At 40.3% G+C, this 19,760-nt stretch overlaps 1 protein-coding gene across 1 annotated transcript in view; it reads left to right on the forward strand.

Annotated features, from left to right (window-relative positions):
- Positions 1-19,760, forward strand: part of ppil3 (peptidylprolyl isomerase (cyclophilin)-like 3) — a 242,276-nt gene that overhangs the window by 98,069 nt on the left and 124,447 nt on the right. The gene's annotated exons all lie outside the window — the stretch shown is intronic.

Below are 19,760 nucleotides of genomic sequence, written 5' to 3' on the forward strand. Positions count from 1 at the left end.
GTATACAGACATTAACGTTTGATGTCTCTCTCTCTCTCTCTCTCTCTCTCTCTCTCTCTCTCTCTCTCTCTTCTTCTGCCACTATATTCTCTTAATAGAGGTTATCTTCATGACACTGGCTGTCGTGATCAAGAGAGTAGAGGTGTCTGGGTGTGATGTGTAGCGGGTCTAATTAGGGAAGTGGTAAGGATGACATAAATATTCATATGAATTAACATATTGTTAAAGGAGATGTATGCACATTTGATATATTTACTCTTTTTTCAAACCACAATCACATAGTAAAACTAGATTTTTACATGTTCTAAAGAAAACGTGAGTGTTATTTGCCTGTGCGAAATTCCCCGCCACAGTTCTGGTTACCAGGGTGTTGTTGTATGGTTGCTAGTTTCTTAAATGGTTTCCAGGGCATTGCAAGGTCGTTGCTAGGGTGTTCTGAGTGGTCATAACATTTTTGATGTCTTAATTTCCAGGCTTAAGATAGATTTTGAATCTCAGATGTTCACTGTGGTCTCAGACAAGTGGATCCTGCTGTAAATATGTTGCTTAGAATGGAAATAGTCTTTTATAGTGATAGATGCTATTTATACTTAGTGCAAATAGTGGCAGGTACTATTTTCTTAAATTTTATTATAATAATGCCTCTGAAAGCTGATATGCGATGGGAAAAGGGAGAAGAATTTTGGAAGATGGCAGATTCGAACTCGGGTTGGTCGCATCAAAAGCTAGCACCATCCGCCTGTTATCAGCAGGATTGCTTTCCTGCCTGCAGCACAAAGATGAAGCATACAGAAAGAGAGTTATTTGCCCATGCAAATAGTGCTCTTGATGGTTTTTGTGAATTTCTTTTTTGTTGTTGTTGTGGCCAATTTTAGTGACCACCAGTCAAAAACCGTTAATTCAATTGTAAAAGTTAAAGTAAACCTCTACTTAACAAGCCGTACTATTTGATCTATCATTCCTGTACATAGCACAAACATGTTGGATGAGTTACCATCATTGTCACAAATTTGATCATTTGATTAGTGATCCAGGAAATGTCGTAAATATTATGTATTTATTTTGTCATGTTTTTAAAAAAAAAAAAAAAAAAAAAAAATTCCAGGTTTACAATAGATTTTGAATCCCACATTTTCAATGTTACATAGAATGGAAATGTTCTTTTATAGAGTTTTCAATTATATTCTTATATTATTTAAAAACAAAAGTAAACCATAATTCAAAGCAACAACTAAAATTTTAGTAAGATCTTATTGAGGCACTTTTGTAATAACATACTATTTCCTTCATGCAGCACAAAGATGAAGCAGAAAGAAAGCAGAAGTGGAGCCTGAAAAGGTCTAAGTCTTCACTCCTACTCTGTTTGGCATGATCCAGAAGTGCAGAGATTAACTCTGCAGATGAGGAACAGTAGCTTCTGGCTTAGCTCTGGGGTACACATAATTGCTCATAATAGCTCTGCATGAGTCTGTTGTTATTTAGGACTGCAAAAGAGTGAGTGACAAGCATGCGATGCAGGATTCTGAATCCTTCATGCTGTGCTGGCACAAAGACAGCTGAGGCATCAGTCCAGCAATATTAGAAAATACTGAGAACACAAAAGCATGACATTTTCATCTCACTCCGATGATCCGAAAGACAAGCCTTCTGCTATACCTTTCAGGTGGTGAGGAGAGATTCACTGTTTACTACTTGCAGTTATTCATCAGGTGTGTGATGGGCTCATAGTGACATTAAGCAGTAATCCTCTTTAGAAATGTGCCTGCATGAGAAGAATATATGATTTCCAAAGACTATCCGATTACTGTAATTTCATTTAAGCTTGATGGTCTCACATTAGGCTGTAGCAGGAATTCAACTGAGCTTATTCATTATTTGTTCTCAAATCAGGCAACACTTTTGACATGACGGTTTCATTTCATTGCTAATTCAGAACTGGACTCAATTAAAAAAAAATCATTAATCAAACTTTTTATGTTTCAGCCTAAAGATTAATTAGCGCATTGTACAAGATACTATACACTTCTCAGGAAAAAGCTGGTTACTGCCACAAAGATGAAGCCTAAGACAGTAGATTCTGGCTCTTAAAACAATGACTGCCGCAGGACGAGTCTATGACTGAACTCTAATGACTCAGCCTGCAGTCCAGACCTGCCTGTTCACTTTCATATGGATCAAAATAAACTGGACAACTCACAGTACTCACTCTGAACATCAACGCAGGAGTTCAGCAGTTCACTTTGACATGTTATGATGTGTCAACAAGGATTTGGAGTACTTTGTAAAATATTATATCCACAGGAGCAGCTATCACAGATTCCCAAGGCCCAATAAAAGTTATATAATTAAATATAAGTCTAATAAGTATGTCAATTCAAGTCAAGTTTAATGTCCCCATGCAGTGAGCAGGCCGAAAGCGTGCAAGAAAAAAAAAAAGATTTTAAGTGAAGAGGGGAGAAAAACCTTAAGAAGACTGAGTGGAGTGGTAAGCAAATGTAAGCTGAGTGGTAAGCAAATGCACTATGACGAGAGTCCAAAAAAACACACTTTATTAAAGAAAAGATTAGGAAAACACAGGAGATTATAAAAGTAAATATTCCAGACAGTAAATAAAGACAACCCCGCAATGTGAACAATGGGCTTAAATACACACAGGGACTAATCAACATAACATGGAACAGGTGCATAACTCAAATCAGAAACCATGGCAACAAACAATGAATGAAAACTCAGGCAAACAGGAAAACGGAAAATAATGAAATTTAAACCAAAACAGGATGAGACCGTTACACAATCTCAGCCAGTGTTGTGATTGTTAAATAAAACTAAAATTGTAAAAACAAAAAAAAACATGTTCTGTGATTTAAATAAAGGCTAAATGGAATAGAATATAAATATTAATGATGAAAAACTTGAACTTAAAAAAAAACTTAAATGAAATTAGTTGAAGTACAGTACTACAATTACTAAAGCAAAATAGAAAAATAGAAATATTTTTTGAAAACAAAGACTAAAAAATGACAAAAATGACAAAATCACATAACAAAAATACTGAAAATGAAAATATATATGAATAATAGTATATAAATAATATACTGGACAAAAATAACATGGGACTCAGTTGGAGGAGCTCATCCTCTTTGTTTCTGGCATGACACACATTACATTACAATAAATTAACATATGCCAAATATTATTTATAGTTTGTCTGATAGACAGTTGATATGTTCATTAAATAAATAAATTAATATGAAAGTCAATGTTAAAAAATGTCTCAGGTTACGACTGTAACCATGGTTCCTTGAGAAGGGGAACGAGACACTGCATCTTGGATTGACACTATGGGGAACATCATCAGCATGACAGGTGCCTGAAGCACGTGTAAACACACTCCAATTTCATTGGCTGGCGACAGCCCATGACGTCATAAGCGGAGCGCCAGGAAGTATAAGAGGGAGCCCGTAGTACATGTCATCAACTTCTTTTTCTGAAGGAGATGTGCATGCAGACCCAATGGCATGAGAAAGAGACACAGTGTCTTGTTCCCCTTTTCAGGATACCATGGTTACAGTCGTGACCGGCACATCTTGGATCGACGCAATGGGTAACAAATACCCACTCCGCCATCCTGCGGGGATGCCTGCCTCACTAGGTGAGAATATGTACAAACATAGCAGGCATAGCATACCTTGACTCAATGGATTACTTAGCCGGAGTTAGAGCATCAACCCAGGGAGCACACATAAGAGACGTACACAAGCTGTAGTGGTAACATCCCTATGCCAATGTCTCCAACAAGAATGGAAGATTTTCTAGCTTGTAATGCCTTTATAGCAAGGGAAGTCCCGGTCTCTAGAAACATGACGCGCTTGAGGCTGCACGTTCGTGTTAGCTGCCTGGAGCAACCTGAAGAGCTTTTTAACGCAATTTGTTTTGTTTTTTTACCTTATTTCCCGGCTCACATGTCCGATCGACAGGTATTACACACAATGTTAAACAGTCCCGGGACCCGAAGTAATAAATTGGGACCCGACACAGACCCGGCTGACCATTTAAAATATGGACCCTAACCCGTACGGCTCCAGGGTTGGATCCCTGGTCCTCGGGTCTTGGGTGCCAAATATGAAAAGAGTTAGGAATCAAATTTCCAGAAAGATAGAAATGGAGTATTGCTAATGCTATTGACACAAGTAATGTGACCATTGATGTAAACAGGGAATGTATTAACGCAGGTAGAAGCAACATGTGCGTAAAAATAGATATAGGCCTAATATGTGTCAATACTGATTATAAAAAGGGGGCCTTTAGAGCTCTCGAGTTAGAAATTCCATTATAGCTGGCATAGAGTGGTATATTTAACTTTTGCCTCTGCAAGAAATAATAAAATGAGGACTGCCCTTAGACTCTGATCTTGTTCCAGTCTGTTCATCGAGTAAGAATCCATTGGGGGGGTATCTTGACATAATCATCTCAAAAGGAGAGATTCTTTTTGAGAATAGGATATCCCGCCAGACTTTGTGAAGTCGGTCAAGAACGACTTTTGGTACCGGTTTTGACATTTTCGCAATGAAAATATTATTGTGATTATACTTGTTTGTCTGTTATGTTTTTCTTCATAATTGTAGTCTACGTAACTTAGTTTTAAGGAATGGTTATGGGTATGGTTTAGGGGTATGAGTAGGATTAGTGGCTCAAAATACATTTGAATGCTATATTGTTAATACAACTGCCATTTCCCTACACATCTCTGTCCATTACGTTTGATCCTTTTTATATTCTGTATAAAATGGGTATGTTTAGGTTTGGGAATAGGGTTAAGGGATCTTACATTTATTTATAAAATGGTAAAAGGGAAATTATACAGATATCTTTATGATATGGAATATACGTAGTTAACGTTTTGTAGCTGTAACATCGTAATAATGTTACGTTAAAATGTTGCAGATACGTCCATTATACGTTTCAGCATCTATCCAAACGTACAAAAAAGTAAGTTTTCTATCTTTGAAAATAACGTATTAACCCTTTCACACGTAAGTTTAAAATATTCTAACTGACCCCCCAGCGTGAGTTTTTCAAGGCGACCGTTATTTAGAACCTGTCACTTTAATGTTTCCATGGTGACGCGTCATTTCTTGTCACGTGACACAGCGCAATCACAACACAGAGCTGAATGAGTGATGATCTGCTTTTATGTCTTTTTTCCTTTTCTATTCAAAATATTCACAAATGTATTAGCTACAGCATGAAACACTGATATTCCGATTGTCAAATATGTGCAAGTGGATGTGTTTTGTTGTTTAAACATATTTATAACGATCGCATTAGTTGAGCTGTATGCACGATGGGCGGCGCCATGTTAGTTTGTTTCACAGTTCAGAGAATCGGATCTGTTGTTTCTCACGAAATACATGAAAGTAAGTGGCCGGTGAACTAGGAGAAGAATAGGGTAAAATGTAAAGCTACTTACACAATGTGTATCTGATATGAATAAAACGTTTTGTCTTATTATAATGGAAATGATTATTGTTGCCGTTTCCATAGACATCAGTGTCTATTTTACTAATTCAAAATCACTGTTTTGCTAGTACTTATGTGTATTTAAATGTCTGAAACCTAAAATAAACATTATGTGGTTTAAAATACTCAATAGTTGTGATATATGACAGCACCGAGTGCGTCTGTCTCTGGCTCAGCGCCAGCCAACGCGCGAAAGCACGTTTGAATTTAGCAGTTGATCACGTGATGCACTGACCGTTCTAATCACACCGGTGTGATCGTACGCTCCAGGGACCAGCCAAGACTGATCACACCGGTGTGATCGTACGCGTCAAAGGGTTAATACCTACGTATTAACAATGAGACCAGGCTGAATGAGCATCAAGCTACCTCGAGGAGTCGGACCCATCCCACCAGTCGCATTTCTGTCATGACAAATCTTGGAGAGATTGGCATGGTAATGCACTGTTAATGTATTTGGTCTTGGTGGAATAGATCTGCTACACTGCTGCTGCTGCAGAGCAAGTACAGAGACTCACTACTACCAATACATTACAGCCATGCTGCTGTGAGCATGTAAGACATGCTGCTGCTGCACAAATAACATACATTAAATAACCCCCCAACAAAGCAGGAGGCACGAGAAATAGACATACAAGCCAATGTGATGAATGAAAGGAGCGTGATTCTGACACCGCATGCAGCTGAATCAGCCGCATACTTAGCATAGCTAATGAAAACATTGGTAACGCTTCCTTTTACAGTCCTGTTACCCATGTACGTACTATGTACTTATTATAGTAATTACAATTACTGGGTAATAACTAGATACTAACCCTGAACCTACCCCTAAACCTACCCCTAACCCATGTACTTACCTTATATTAGCCAGTACTTTCTAGGTAAGTACACTGTAAGTACACGTAAGTACTGTACTGTAAATGAACGTGTTTGAGTTATACAGCTAAACATGGCGAACCCGTTGAAAGCGCAAATGCTTATTTCACTTTAGCCTCGTAGACGTCATGTCCTCACAGCAATTGCATACAATAGACTGCTTGCTGCTGCATAATACATTACATAAAGGCTGGCTAATAGAAATTAGAAAAGTTTCGAGCAAATAAAGTTGTGCCCCGGTTAAATGTGTATATACATGCAAAGCCCATTTCACTGAACATTTTCTCAAGTCTGTTATGCTTAGTAGCAGTATCTCACATAATGTCTTGCTGCTGCTGTATAAACATAATACGTTTTGAAAGGTTCACATGTCTTTCCATTACCCTTCAAATTGCGCAAATTGAAATTGCGAATTGAAAATGTGCCCAATGGAAACACGTCAATTTTGCAAAAACTCCAATAGATCACAAAAAAGTTATGCGAACATGAGGTGGTTTTTCAGGCAATTCGAAAAATAAATATTTCACAAAAATGCAATGGACATTTAGGTCACCTGGTGTACGTAAAAGTCACATGATCATTCTTTAAAGATAGCACAGTATGTTTGGACAGAAGACGAGACAGAGTTCTTTATTGTACACGTAAGTTAACCGGCGTTCTAAACTAATGCATGCTACATTGTAACGCGCACACATGGCTCGCACATCACACGCACATAATCATTCAGTAGCGCAGAAATGTATTGTCAACACTGTTCTGTGATTTATCTATAAAATAGCTTTGAAACTGAAAAGTTCCAGCATATATTTCTTAGTAACTAAAACCCACAGCTGCACTATTAGCAGAGAGACGCTGCCAGGTAGAATTAATTCACACGCAACCGCTCTATCACTAATGCATTCAAATAAATGTAATATTTACTGTGCTACTTTATCTGTATCTGATTTACAATGAGCATAAATCTGTTAGAAATATACAGAAAGACAAAAGAACTGATAAAAATAAGCTTTTATGTAGGGGCAATATCCTTGGGGGCAGCGCTGTGTTATATGCCATAGCTGTGCTCAAGACAACCCACGTTTGAGTCTCGGCTCGAGGTTCAGGCTTATTTGTTCATTAATGACGTCATCAGTGAAAAGTCGACGTCGACTCGACTTTCATGACATAAATGTCGACTTTAAAAAAATTGAAGTCGTTCAACCCCTTACGTGTACTACACACAGTAAAAGATGGACACAGCGACCCCATTGATTTCAATGGAGAAAATTGAAGCCTGTTAAAAGCTGATAGCCAGGCGTACTGCGCAGGCTCAAACTGAGCCTGTCACGTGAGCAACCTGTATGTCTTCTAGTAGCTGTGCCGAGTGAAATCTGAATAATTCCCTTCTGAATCTCACAGAGACGGAGAGAGTGAGTATTAGCTGTCCATGAGCTAGCAGCAGGATCAACTTTATGACTCTCTATGGGCTTCTCCCTTGACTTTATCAGACTTTATGCCTCCACATCCCCCCGATTGCCTGCAAGCTTCTCCTCCTGTCTATACGGTAATTTCTCTACAGTGCGACGGAGAATCGATTCGTTATGACGCAATCGTTAGCCTATTTTTTCAAAAACTGCTTCTACGGGGCTATAACGTAAGATACAAGGTAACTGAGCCTTTTATACATTGTCGTGTTTCTTTAGAAATAAATAATGGATAAATGGAGTCTTCGGACACCTCAGATATAAAGTTATTCACTGTCAAAGTGATGCCAAAATGAATGGGAGTCAATGGAATGCTAACAGCAGGTGATAGTCAGCTACAATGGCGGCCCCCGGGAGGCTTCAGTTTCCGGCGGATGGATTAGCCCCTTGGTACTACAGCCACCCTCTTATACTTCCTGGTGTTCCGTTTATGACATCACTGCTGTCACCAGCCAATGAAATCAGATTGTGTTTATACTTGCTTGGTCACGCTAATGTCATTCTTTATTGCATCCTAGAGGCCTGCATTTCAGCCCGAGCCCGACGGCCCCGACTTATTTAAGCTCCTAGGGCCGGGCTTCGGGCCAATTTTCACGTCATAGTTCACACGCGGGCCGGGCCTCGGGCCTGTTTTAGGCTTATCTTTTTTATAGCCTATTTTAGACATTAATTAAAATAAAACATGAGAAGATGACGATTGAAAAGCAAACATAGAAAGACGTTTTATAGCCTATCACACTGACATATGACTGACACATGACAGTCTGCTCATGCTCACGCTCACGCACACACACACAGGTTTCCCGGCGGCGCGATCTGAGATTCGCGCGACCGGCTCGTTCTAGTGTCCCGCTATGGTAGCGAGCGTGACTTCAGCGCAGCTGGAAAAAGTACGACTGGATTAAAACCTTCCACTGTGGATGCTGTGCTTTTTCTTCACGATGCTCTGAGACTGTTCTTAGCCATGTTAGGAGGAGGTTGTTTTTTGTTTGATTGGACTTTATTTTCATGAGTCTGTTGGAAACTATTGGAAATGGCCATGTTCTGTAGTGAAGAATTGATTTTTGAGGTAAGATAACCTGCATGTTTGTTTTTAATGTAATTTATTTGATTTGTTTAGATTGCATTCTCTGTATTGTAGCCTATATTATAAATTCATTTAGTTTGCGAGCGCTGTTGCGACTGAGCAGCAGAGCAGTTTGCCTCAGCTTTTCAAAAATGACAATAAACGTTTAAACTAACGTTAACTGTCTGTGTGATATGCTTAAGTTGTTTTATATCTATGGATTTTATTGTAGCCAAGTAAAGTGTTGATTTGAGAGGCTATAAATCAATCAATGGATCAAACATGTTTAACTCGCTGTCGGCTGCTTGGTCGTCATACATTTTTGTTGTTGTTTTTTCTTAATTAACTGTATAAAGAAATGAAAATAAACTTACCGGTAAATACTTTGCCATTGAAAACAAAATATATCTGGTTTACTGACTGCAACATAGGTCAGGCTGTTTATCTTTTTTTTTTTTACGGGCTCGGGTCGGACTCGGGCTGATCATTCTGGTGAGCTGTCGGACACGGGCCGGGCTAGGGCCTGAGCGTCTCGGGGCAGGGCCGGGCTAGGGCCTAGATTTGAGGCCCGTGCAGGGCTCTATTGCATCCATCCAAGACACAGTGTTCCACTTAGAAAGTTAATAATAATTATAATTGTATTATTAGTGTCTAAAAAAATATTGATGTAAACCACAATAATAACGTTGTGTTTACACATGCTAGTTATTTCACCAAAAATGTATTAAGCATTATTAAAGCATGGCATGTTTTGAGGGCAATTCAGGTGACAGCAGCATTATGTTTAGTGATGCTTTTAAGAGAATAAAAACGCCTGATGTGATACCACCATAGCAGGTGCTTCTAATTCTTAAACATAATAATGACCTTTCAGAAAATGAACCAACTAAAAGAGTTGGGGCTGTGTCGGTATAATCAGATTTGAGAAAGCATTTCATTGGTGCTCTTGAAGAGTCAAAAGCTTACAGTAATCCCTAAAGTGCAAACAAGTCTTAGAGCAAGTGCCAATAAGCAGCTAAAGGGTATCCTAAGCACAGACAGGCATGCTGTCAAATCAACCACTGATGGTGTAATGCTGTGCCATTATATCTCCACTAGAGAGCAGAGTGGGTTGCTCATCTACCCCAAGCTCAATTACAGAATACACTTGAATTGTGGGAGAGGTTGTAAAACAAACCTTATTTCTCAATGGTTTGTATGTTGAATTCAATAACATGGCTAATGGTTTGACTTTAACAAATGTCTTTCCTTGTCAGTGCTTGAGCTTCTTTGATTCTGCCCTTGCTATAATTTTGACATGTTGCTGTCCTTTTGTTTATTTAATAACAGCAGTCTGAAGTCTTATTAAGCCTCTTACCAGCAGCGGTATTTTGTTATATAGTAAATATTTAAAATAAGTCACATTTAGGGCCCACTGCAAAATGTACAGTGCACAATTTACGGTGCCAGTCACAGAGAAAACATTCTCTCCCCCAGCTCTCCTTATAAATAATGTATCCTTATTAATAATTTAAAAATCATTTTTTTTGACACATTTTAGTCTGGACAATAGACTAAAATGTCCTCAGGTGTCCTCAGGTGCAGTTCACTATGTTGACCAGCAGATGGACAGTGTCCTCCATAAAGATATTATATTAAATTATTCAAGTGCAAGAGCTTATGGCTATTTCCTAAACCCTCAGTTTTGTTCTTGATCATTTTGAGTTACTAACATAACATATTCCCCAAACATATTCCAGAAACATTCTGTATATATTGTAGTTATGATTCCAAAACCGATAGAACCAATGTTAAATAAGGACAAGCACTATCAAAACATAGGTGTGTCCAAAATCGCGTGCTGTCTGAGGTCCTGCCCCAAATGGCACAGTTAATTTCAAACTTGGTCCTGTGAGCTTACAGCAGTCGTTGTGTGAGAGTGTCCATAAAGTCTACAAAACTGCAGTGTGTCCCATTTGCCATTTTAGGTTTCAGAAGGCTGTTCACATGCACATTAGTACATTTTATTAAAATAACACATTTCATATCTGTATGTTAAAGGGACAATGTGTAGGAATTTCTCCCATCTAGAGGTGAAAATGTATTTTGCATTCAAACGAATTGTGCTCTCCAGCGCCTCGCTTTTACAAATGCGCGTTGCATCTACAGCCATTATGTACCAAAAAGCTATGACAGGATGTCTTCTAATAGCACTTCGTCGATTGTTCCTTCGGGTGAACAGGTTTGTTATTTCAAACAAACAGCAACTTGACACAACGAACAAAACGAATGTTACAGTATGAATTACTGACTGTGAAAAACATGAACTAATTGTAATAAGTAGTTATGCCTTCTTTATTCGTTATATTTTCTGAAGTACGTGCATTGTTAGATATCATCATCAACTTTTAACTATAAATGTTCATCTGTCTATAAAAAAAATCACAACCAAACAATGAAAAAAAGCTTGTAATTAAGACTGTAACATTGACTTACCTGTCGAGAAGAAAGCAGGCAACTTCAGCGTCTCTTTTGAAATCTTTCTCCTGCATTAGCTCTATCCACCTGGAAAAAGCTATCCCGACATTAACTCGTGTTTTTTGTAATCTCCGGTCACGTTTCCTTTTACGATCTATTTTGGACTTTTCTGGCGACGAGGATTTGCAATGCAGCCTTTTAAACTTGCCGGGGCAGTGACAAGCGCCTCTCACTGCTTTGCTCCTCCGTTTCTGCTGCTTTCAGTTACGTCACGCTGGCACTGAACGAAAACGCATTGTGGAAACGCGTTGGCCTAGCACTTTTTGTCCCTCTCTGCTATTATAGTTTTTCAAGATGGCGGAACTACATGGAAGCCTCCGTGGACCTACCCGTCCCATGTATATAAAGATAATAAATTCTTCGTTTACGAGGATAAGTCAGATAATTGGCAGAGGTATTTGTACACCATTGAGGACATATTTATGAATAAAAATATATATTTTAAATAATAAAATACATAAAAAAGTACACATTGTCCCTTTAAAAGTATTTTTTATATAAATGAGTAATATGAATAAAATCTGGATGTACATCCACCATGTTGGCTTTTTCATGTGACATACTGTACAGCGACCAGGGCGGAGTAGGCTGTGGGCTGGACAGGACCGGCGGAGATGACCCTTCAGGCGGCCACAGCGGTGAAGACCCTTCGGGCAGCCACGGTGGAGATGACCCTTCGGGCGGCCACGGCGAGGACCTATGCCCCCCCCAAAAAAAATTATTGGGGAGAGTGACAGAGTGAGGAAAAGCCTCTGGGACAGGCTCTGGAACAGACACCGGCTCAGGAGATACTGGTTCGGCGGCGGCCATCTTATCCGGGGACACTGGCTCGCCGAACGTGACGTGAACAGTCTCTGGCTCGGCAGGACTGACGTGAAGTGCAGGCTCGGCAGGACTGACGTGAAGTGCAGGCTCGGCAGGACTGACGTGAAAAGCAGGCTCGGCAGGGCTGACGTGGAGGAACTCAGGCTCGGCAGGGGTGACGTGAAGAAACTCAGGCTCGGCAGGGGTGACGTGAAGAAACTCAGGCTCGGCGGGGCTGACGTGGAGCAAAGGCTTGGCGGGACGAGACCCTGGAACGATGGCCCTCTTGGCAGCACGTGCTGACATCCGCGGGAGATCGGCCACGCTGGAAACCAGTCCTGGACAGCCATAGACCGATCCGGTGACTGGCTTGATGGTTGGCGTGACGTGAAGATTCTCAGGCTGGGCGAGCGAGACGTGAACTGACTCAGGCTCAGGGGGTACTGTGAGCTTGCGGGTTTTTTCATCAGCCCAGCCCACAGTAAAAGCCGAACCGCTCAAGCAGGGTCCTTCAAGGGTCCAGCCGGTATAGTCCTCAGGCATCATTTGGGTGATGTCTTCATCCAGCCCGTTCCAAAAAAGGTCCATGAGCTGGGTGTCATCTAATGAAGCCAAATGACAGCAGGCCAAAAAGTCCCTCACATACCTCTCGATGGGCTGGCCATCCTTAAAAACATGGAAGAAAGCACCCTCCATAGTACCGGGTTGCTTACAGCTGCTGGATCCATATTTTGGTGAGTTCCAAGCTTTATTTAATACACTCAAAACTACACAAAGACTAGGAAACAGGACTCGGGAATAGCACAACCAACATCAATGTAACAACGACAAGAACTCACAAGGACTGAACTAAAACAAAGGGTTTAAATACAAGGGCAAACAAGCTAAACAAGATAACAAGGGGGTGTGGCTAATCTGAAACACCTGGGGAGACTAATAAACATAACAGGGAACTGCTAAACATGAAAAGACAGGGGAACACAGACTGACATCACAACATTACGTCAGAACTGAACTAATGAATTGGGGATCTCGCCTGAGAGCCCAACCACCTACGAGTGGTAACAAAACAAGCCAATGGACATTGGCAAATGAGATTTGCATTGCGAACCACTTTCCGTGACACGGGTATACAAGGAAGCGTGCGGCACTCACTCATTTAAGCTTTCACTTCAGAGCCGAGCGTTTCTAAACGGATTCTGCTCAGCAATCATCATTCGTTTGGTACAAGAAAACCAGGAAAAGGTTTGACACAGAGTTTTGGTGTAACGGCACATCAGCTGTGGTCTCCTACCTGAGAGAGCTTTGCACACTGTGTAGCTTCCTTAAAGAGCATTGTGCACAATGTGCACCCTTTCTAAAATAGTTTGCACACTGCGAACTATACCCTGTGCACTTCAGCACTTAAAATACCCTTTTCCCTAAAAGAGCAAGCAGACAGCGAGGGTCTTTTTACAGAGGTCTCTCTGCATGTCTGGATGCAGTCGTCTCCTGTCCTCATCTGACGGCCACAATGGCTGTCTCACATGCCATGGGTATAAGCATGCTGAGACGGCGTTCGTAGGTGGTTCATGTTCTCGTCATGACCTGGTGCTCAGGCACCTCAGCCATCTGGGGCTTCGGATTTAACTGGGAAAAGAGCAAACTCTTCCCCGTGCAGAGAATCACTTTTCTTGGTATGGAGTTGGACTCGGTCAACATGGCACCAACTGGCTGGTGTGTCGTTTGCAGCCTCGGGCTACTGGACAGGACCTTGACTGCAGTGACATCAATTGCCTCGAGTTGCTAGTAGTACTGTCCGCCCTGCGCCGATTCAGACCATTGCTGCAGAACAAGCATGTGCTGGGCCGGACGGACAACACATCGAACACATCAACCATCAGGGTGGTCTACGCTCCCGTCGCATGTCGCAACTCGCCCGCCATCTCATCCTCTGGAGTCAAAAGCATCTGAGGTCGCTTTGTGCCATTTACATTCCAGGCGAGTTCAATCATGCAGGGACACCGCACAGGTAGACCCGGAGCCGCACAGGTAGACCCGTTTGCCTCTCCGAACACGTCCCACTGCCAGTTATTTTACTCCCTGACCGAGGGGACCCTCAGCATGGATGCGCTGGCACACAGCTGGCCGGGGGGCCTACGCAGTATGTTTTTCCCCCAGTGAGCCTGAGGACCCAGTGAGGTCTTCATGGTTGCGCCTTACTGGCCCACCATGACTTGGTTCTCAGAAATGAGAGCTTTTAGTGTAAGTTCTACCAGGAAGACTCTAATGACACATCATTCATTCATACTAATGTGTCTGGCAAATCACTGCTTTACACCAGGAGTATATAAGCACTGAACTCTGTTCCACGTTCACAGTTGATAATAATAATGCATTACATTTATATAGTGCTTTTCTCGGCACTCAAAGTGCTTTACATAGAAGGGGGAATATCCTCAACCACCACCAATGTGGTGAGACGGTGATGATGCTGACGTTCCCCTCCATCCTCCCTACCAGCACCAGGTTGGCCCCTGTCCATGCATTGGGGGTAGGCTCCGCCCCTACCTTCTTCTTCAGGCAGGAAGAGCTGAATCTGCATCCCCAAGGATTCGGACTAAGGATGGGGCCTACGCAAAATAACTTTTCTATAAAACTAAACATTAATCATTGCAGCTCACTACCATCTCTTAATACTATACGGAATAAATACCATGCAAACTTTCACCTGCCCTCTGAGTCTTTCTAGTCGAACTGATGCTCTTCACGACAGCCCCTGCCTGGCAGATTCTCCTGAGGAAGGACCTGTTTTTATAGGGACCTGGCACCATTCTGTCACTAATGGAGTTTTGGTTTCCTTTCCCACTGTCACCTCTGGCTTGCTTAGTTGGGTACACTTGATCTGACTTTACTGACACGCATTTTCTGTCAACAAAATGTGCCTGAAATTCACACATGCCCAAATTTCCCACCCCTTCCGTCAGGGACCAGGTGGTGAACTTGCAAGCACTGCCCCCGGAGGAGGCAGACCCAGCCCTTCCACTGTTGAGCACGGTCTCAGGTGTACCCCCCAGCCTGCGAGGGGCGATGGGGGTATGTTGCGAGCAGGATGAGGCCGAGGGCCGTGGGAGAACGGTGGCGTGATTGCTGATGAGCGACACCTGCGCGACTCACCGGTCTCGTATCTCTCACGGAGGAGTGGAAGCATAAAAGCAGGAGCGACGACAGTGGAGATCGAGAGAGGACAGGCCTGGACTTGTGTTTGTTTTATTATATGTGACAGCAGTCGTCCGTGAGGGGCTGCTGTCTTTTACTTTCGTTTTGTATTTGTTTATTTTATTATTAAATTGTGTGAATTTTAATGCTCTGCAATGAAATTAATACAGACTAAATCTCAGACCTGACAGTCAGTGGTTTCTGCCATTTAAATGAAGGCTGAAAATGAGTTATCAACCCCTGCGCCTCAAATACTATGATTGTGCGGCATGTATTGATTTAAAGGAATCAATAGCAAGCACAAGCCCAGCATAGAGAAAAGCAGCTGATCTCTTGTGGTGGACTAAAATAACTGCTGCGTAGAGTGAGAAGATGCCTTAAAGTTCAATATGTTCTATTTCAGAGCAGAAGAAACTACATTCTGACAGATTAGAACACAAATTACAATCACATTATGACAGCTAAGAATTTAAAATAAAAATTGTTTTTGTTTGTTGCGCATTCAGCAGTCATGGACCATTAGATTATTGTCTAGATTATTAATATTAGCACTAATGAAAAGCCATTTTCTAATATTCACTTTTAGTACAATGATATCTGTGTGAAGAGCACTGTATGTTTACCATTTTACCAATTTATTTTGATTTGTTGTTGGTATGAGATTTTAGCGGTCGCTCTTTTTTTCACATTACATTTAAAGTATCTTTGGAGTTCAGAGTGCTAATTGCTGCAGGCGGTTCTGGTCTTGTAGCAACACTGAAAATCAATATCAGTCACCAGAGAGAGAGAGAGGCTGAGAAAAACACAGCTTGTGTGAGATATAGAGAGATGAAGGCGTTGAGCAAGAGAATGAGATCCAAAAAAAGACTGAAAATGAATTACCTATTGGGTCTTTTCACATTTAGCTCAATTACACCGTCACCTTCATCTAATAAACTAAACAAGCTACGAAAAATTACTATCAGCTCTCTTCTGCATTGGCCACAGAGGCAAAATGTTTTGCTTTCCAGTAGAATCCATCAACAAGATCCATTTACTTGGAAACAAGTAGGTTAAAGTATAAAACACGATTTCAGAGAACAATTTCACATTTCTTGAATTGAGTTTTTTTTTTTACATTGGCATTTTTGTTCTTTCCTTGTTTTAACCCTAAACTCATTCAATTTGATTAAATGCATGCTTATAGAAACGAGATAAATTTACTAAACTCGAGAAATTTAAAGCATAAATAAGACTTGTTTTTAGAGAACATATTAAAGGACAAACTCCGGCGCAAAATGAACCTTTGGTTTAATACATTGGTACAGAGTCAACCGTTCTCTGGGATGTGTTTTCATGATAATCGAATGTAATGAGTTTTATCTCTAAAAACTGTTTAGCTTATAACGCTAGTATATAGGGCATAGAATAAGTAAAAAGAAATCGCTAGTTAATACCACTAACAAGCCTCAAAATAGCCCCACACTAACACGGTAGCATAATGAGGGTCCCTACATGCAAACCGAAGCATTGACAACTTTGTAAGTGTACAGACGGTTTAATAAGAAGATACTTTATAAACACTTCGCATATACAGGCAGGAGCCATCTTGGAAAACAGTCTCGACCAGTCAAACCACGAACGCCGTGCTAAGTGAGCTGGTCGATCGGAATTACGTTTGTGAAATCTAATTACATGGAAATGCATGAATTATATCTGTTTATTAAGATATATGGGTTACTAACTACAAGGGAAAAAGGGGTCCCATACTTTCATATGAGATTCCAAGTCACAGTTCAGCTCACTTAGCAAGGCGTTCGTGGTTTGACTGGTCGAGAATGTTTTCCAAGATGGCTCCTGCCTGTATACGCGAAGTGTATTGTCTTTATAAAGTATCTTCTTATTAAACGGTCTGTACACTTACAAAGTTCTCTTAATGCTTCAGTTTGCATGTAGGGACCCTCATAATGCTACCATGTTAGTGTGGGGCTATTTTGAGGCTTGTTAGTGGTATTAACTAGCGATTTCTTTTTACTTATTCTATGCCCTATATACTAGCGTTATAAGCTTAACAGTTTTTAGAAATAAAACTCTTTACATTCGATTATCATGAAAACAAATCCCAGAGAACGGTTGACTCGGTACCAATGTGTTATTAGACCAAAGGTTCATTTTTTGCCGGAGTTGTCCTTTAATGGTAAATTGTTTTATGCGTAAACCTCATTCATTTTTATCAGGTTTATGGTTATGAAACAAGAAAACATCATTTGCAATGCATTTATGCATGGGGTAAAATACCCCGAACAAGATAAATTCTCTAAAAACAAAGCTCTGATGTTTTATTCAGTAAATACTTGAATTATTCATATTATTATTAAGGTATTTTGCATGTCAAATACATTTATGTTGTTTTAAGCATGTTCAGAATTTTTTTTTTTTTTTTTTTTTTTTTTTTTGCAGGTCCTTTAGAAATTCTGAGTAGTTCAAAAGCTCAATGAGCAAGACTGAGAGCTCACTGCCCGTGACTTCAAACACTGCTGCTGTAATCCCCATTTAGGAAATGACCCTGAATGACTACAAAAGAAAAGATACAATCAATGTCTTTGAGTACTGTGTCAGACAGCCTCTGAACTGCAAAAGAAAAAAAAATGAGGATGAGAGCATTAGAAACACAAAGGCATTTGAAAAGGAGAATTTTATCATTCCCAGAGAGCAGCGACTGAATAGAAATCTAAGTTTTTTTGGCCAGTTTCCGTCTTGTGAGCTTGTTATTGATAATGCACTTGGCTGCAAGACTGGAGTCAAATAATGCAATCATCGTGTGAGCTGTCCTAAAGGATATACACAGATGTCCGATCATTTCAGTATCCAACCAGACCACTGTGACAATAGCGGCATCCGAATTACATTTCAAAACTGAATCACAAGGCAAACATATAGTGACTCGCATCGTTAATAGATCCTAGATCAGCGAAGGTGACAGTTACTGCCTCTGTTGTCCCATTAGCGGCCTCTAAATCCTGTCGATCCTGAGTTCATCCCAAACATCAGATGGTTTATGATTTCTGTGCCACCCAAACGAAACTATAAATCTGAAGAGATGAAAGCTTTATTGGCCGACTGCACCAACAATATATTGGTTTATTTTTCTCTCTGTGATATACTTTCATGGGACTGGGCTAACAGGGCTGATAGCTTGCAGTGAAATGTTATTCTGTGATTCAAATGTGAAGTAGTACAGCAGAATCAGTGCATATCATCAGGCCAGGCTGCTAGATATGTCTCAGCTGTGCTCTCTGAGATGTTTTTCTTTCAAACACTATTCATTATGCATGCTCAGTCAACAGCCATGGCCGTGGAGCATTTTCAAACGCTAATTGTTGCAGTTGGCTCCAGCGAGTCTGTTCGGTGTGAAAGGAAGAGAGAGCTCAACAAATAATTACCATTAACGATCCTCATTTTTGAATATGCATTTTTATTGGCTACAATTTTGTGCTCAAGGGCAGCTTGAAGGGGCTGATGCAAAACAAAGAAAAATACTAAGAAATGCTTATTTCTTCTGTTCATAAAAATAGCATATCTTTTCTTAGAAACGCTGGGCTGAAGTATATTTGATAATGAAGGATACTTTCAAATATTTTCTATTTCTTCAGTCCTCTCTTTAAGAATTTAAACAAAACATTCATGCAATGCCTGTGGTGATTTGCCAAACAGCATAAATAGTTGTTCACACACAATGTTGATTAGATCTCACTTTGGCTCGGAGAAAAGGGAGCAACGCTCAAGAGGATGCAGAAAGATCACTTGGATCATGTTGCTATGACGACGGGGGGAGTGTCAGGTGTGAGAGTGATTAAGGAGATGTGCAGGGCCACATTTAGAGATTCTCAATATACACAGGGAGACATGGGCAAACGCAAACACACATGTGACATATTTACTATTAATTTCTGCTCTTTTTATCATGCTGTAAATTGGCCATTGGTGAATTGATTATAGGTTTATAGAACAGATTAGTGTTGAGAACAAATGTTTTTTGAGGGCAAAAACGTTTGTGAGGTATCAGTTGCTAATAAGTGCTATGGAATGTTAAAACTATATTTGGACCATATTGGCTATCGGTTGATATTAGAGATATTTAAATTTAGCAGTATCTTCAACATTGGGTGTATTGGATATTTAATTACTTTTGTCATTATCTAACACTCCCTACATTTAAAAATGAATAAGGTAACACTTTATATTTATGTGTAATTGTAACACATATTACATGTATTATAGTATAGTATAGTATAGTATAGTATAGTATAGTATAGTATAGTAATAATAGTAAATCA

Source organism: Rhinichthys klamathensis, unplaced genomic scaffold (assembly GCF_029890125.1).
Source record: "Rhinichthys klamathensis goyatoka isolate OS25496 unplaced genomic scaffold, OSU_Roscu_1.1 h1tg000019l_1, whole genome shotgun sequence".
NCBI lineage: Eukaryota > Metazoa > Chordata > Actinopteri > Cypriniformes > Leuciscidae > Rhinichthys > Rhinichthys klamathensis.